Below are 3,510 nucleotides of genomic sequence, written 5' to 3' on the forward strand. Positions count from 1 at the left end.
CACAAGCCTCCCCTTGCTGCATTCATGCATGGCTGGACCTGCTGTGTGTCTCCTGTTCTCATCTCTATCTGCGTCATCAGCAATAACTTGAAGACAGTCAAGACTGCTGAGCTTGGAATGCTGCAACTTTATTTTCCAGGCCATCTTCAGTGAGCCTTGGATAAAATGGCCAAGCCAACCGAATGATAATCAAAATGCATTTTTTTTCTTTCTTTTTTTCTTTTTTTTTTTTTTTTTGCTGCTGCACTTTTTTCTTGGAGTTGTGCATGGGTGACAGTCATACATCAACCCGCGGACTCCCAGGATCATATGGTGAGTCCCATTGGTGTGGCTTTTAGACTCGTTTCATCTACTATTTTCCCTGGAGAGTTTGAGATTTTAACATTTTTTAATATCCAAAGTAATATATGAGTCATACACAAATTACAAAATGCAGAAAGTTAAAAACAAAATAAAATGCACCCCCTAATTCCACCATCCAGACATAAATACTCTGTTGATTTTTTTGTGTCTACAATTAGAGATAGACACCCAAGGACAAACAGTAGTGAGGTATGTGATGTGTGCATGTGTGCGTCTTATAGACTTTTTTATTTTAAAATTAGAATCATATATAAAATTTTGTAATATGCTTAATATGTCATGAACATCTTTTCATGCCAATGAACATTTGTCTGTTTCAGTTTTAACAGCTAAATAGTACCTTATTATGTCAATTTAGTGGAATTTTCTTTAACTGCTTTCCAGTTCTTGGTTGTTTGGGTTGCTTCAAACTTTTCATTATTCAAAAATAAAGCTAAATCATCATGCACAGCCTTATATTTTCCCTAACATAAATTCTTCCGAGTAGAATTATGGAGTTGAAAAAGACACATTTTTGAGGTTCTAGAATCATCCTGCCCAATTACCCACTCTCCTGCCCTCACTGCCTCCTACAATTTTTCTACTCACCCTGAGATTTTTGAGTCGGTAGGAATTTTGTGGTCCAGAGACAGATCTGGAAAGATTCTTGGGCAGACAGATAGCAGGTGTCTGGGATCCAGACGTCTAAGACTAACTCTGTGACAGTAGATAGATCACAAATCTACAGCACGGTATTCAGGAGCCCTCAAATATTGCCTGGCATCCCACCAGCGGAACACTACCTATTCTTCTGAGCCTGCTCAGACTTTACCTGGCCCATGATGCCTTCCCTGTTCCCCTCCTTCTTTTTTGACCATCTTTGTTTTAATGGCACATAGACCTTGTGTGATGTTCCAGTGTTGGATTCTTCATCCATCCCTTTCTTTCTTCTTCTTTTTTTTTTTTTGACTGTCTTAAATTGTTTATTAGATATGAATTTTACAAACTTTACTTATATTAGCAGTAATGGTGGAGCTGGAGAGTATTGTGCCTTCTCCAAGCTGCCCGATGAGAACCACCAATAGCGTGGTGGAACTTATGGCCCTTTTGAAGGCCACGGCTCTTTTGGCCTGCAGATGTCAGTCCACGCATCTCCCTGTGCTTATGGACTGGTTTGGTGATCCATTGGGTGTCAGGATTTCTTCTGATATCTTTATGGAATGGATCAATGAGAATAACCTCAAAAAATTTGTATGAGGAATCTTCACCAACCCAGTAAGAATTCAGGACTCATAGAGCCCCACAGTGGTGTCCAGCTCGCTCCTCTGCAACGGACTGAAGGCTTTGAGCAAACTTTAGCTGGTTAATACCATGGATAGGCTTGCTGAAAGTTGCACCCTTAGGAACTAGGCGTTTTCAGCCACCATGGCAAACACGAATCCTGTATATAATGCAAACTTGCTTGGCCTTGTAGCCCACTAGGCGCACTTTATCAGGTTGGATGGGGTGGAGAGCCCTGTGGAGAGCAGAAAGCTGGTGGTACTGCCAGCAGTGGACCCTCAGAAGAAAGCGCATGACATCAGACTGCTTCTTTCTCCATAGCTCCTGGATGTACTTGTATGCACCCATCTTGGCTTACCTGATGGCTACTGCCAGACGGAAAGGCCCATCTCTTTCATTCTCTGTATTTATGTGTATAGATGCTGCTTCTCAACCCTTACCTAACTTCTTCAGGAAGAAGAATGTTTCAGGGTCTTCTGTAAATTCAACCTTGCCTGGTGCCTGACAATGCATACTGCCGGTGATAGACACTTGCTTACCCAACTAACTTTCAGACTAGACCACAGTCTTTTCCTTTAGGTATTGCTTAGTGGGCATTTCCAAGAAGTTGCATAAGTTCATGAAAAATTGCATGGATGGGAAGGGTGTTTTCTTCACGATTTCTAGAACGTAGGGGCAAGTGCTGTGTTGGGGGACCCTTTTTCTAAACCTTCAAAGAAATGCATTGCATTGTTTATTATCCCTTCAAGGAGTCATACAGCTTGCTATTTTCAAGCTGTGTTACATGGAAAATGGAAGCTTAAATCAAGTTTGCTTCTTCTTTTTGCTCAGTTCCAGTCTCTTGATTTTATTTCCTGAGTTGGAATTAGTAGGCGGAAGGAAAAATGCATAAACTGAGTGAAGGCAACAGGATAGACTGTTCACCAGGGTAACTGAGGCATAAGGAGGACTTGACTTCTTTTCAGACTCCTCTTCCCATCCTTAACTTAGATTATTCTTCCCTCAGCTCTTGGCTAAGCTATAGCAGAGATAGTTTCCCCTAATTTGAATGCTAATCCCCAGGTTGCTTGGAATTATGTTCAAATAGTTTCCTTAACCTTCTCTAATGGCGCATACCTTTCAGTTTCCTTGAGTCTTGACATTATTTGGTTCGGTTAAGAGGAGATAATTGTGGTAATATTAAAAGACATTGTCAAGGTGGGGTGGTGGCTACAATTTGATAGTAATTTGATGTAGTAATAGTACTGTGAGTCATAGATGTGTGTAGCTATAGAAATAGATGTAGATATTGAAGTGGGAGCTTATACCCACCCATACTTCTCTACAGTGACAATTGTCTGAGGGGCCCAGGACTGTGTGGAAATGAGGAGGAGACTGAAGAAAGGGAGGAGTGCAGCTATCTCTCAGGTCAGGCTTTGGGATCGACTGGTTGATCAAGGTTTGTGATTTATTAGTTGGAAACAGCCACACTCAAGCACTTAGCATTGATGGATATTTTTTTCATTACATTTCAAACATAGAAAATGGTCCTTTCTGAATGAGGAATCTGGGGGCATTTTAGTCATTAGTCATTTGAAACTTTCTTTTTCTCCTGGTGTTACAGAGAGAAAAAAATGACAAGAACTACCATGCATTCCTTGCTCCGAATTGCGTGTATACGGAACAAAATGAAATGCTCAGATTCAGTAACTTTATTGGCCTTAGGGTTTGCTTCTTTTCCTATTTTCTATTCCTGTTTTAGTAGCTTTGTTGTATTCAAATCTTTAATTTCGTGGGAACTAAGAATAACTGAATGCATGATGTGCTGGGTACATATGTACACACGTTAACTCTCCAGTGGGCCCTTGTGGCACCTATAATAAAACTTAATCCCCTATCATGGTTCAG

At 40.7% G+C, this 3,510-nt stretch overlaps 1 pseudogene; it reads right to left on the reverse strand.

Annotated features, from left to right (window-relative positions):
- Positions 1-323: 323 nt before the first annotated feature.
- Positions 324-2,013, reverse strand: LOC116557914 (annotated as a pseudogene).
- Between the last annotated feature and the right edge of the window lie 1,497 nt (positions 2,014-3,510).

This window comes from Sapajus apella, unplaced genomic scaffold (assembly GCF_009761245.1).
Source record: "Sapajus apella isolate SASKATOON/1434 unplaced genomic scaffold, GSC_monkey_1.0 scaffold20, whole genome shotgun sequence".
Lineage (NCBI taxonomy): Eukaryota > Metazoa > Chordata > Mammalia > Primates > Cebidae > Sapajus > Sapajus apella.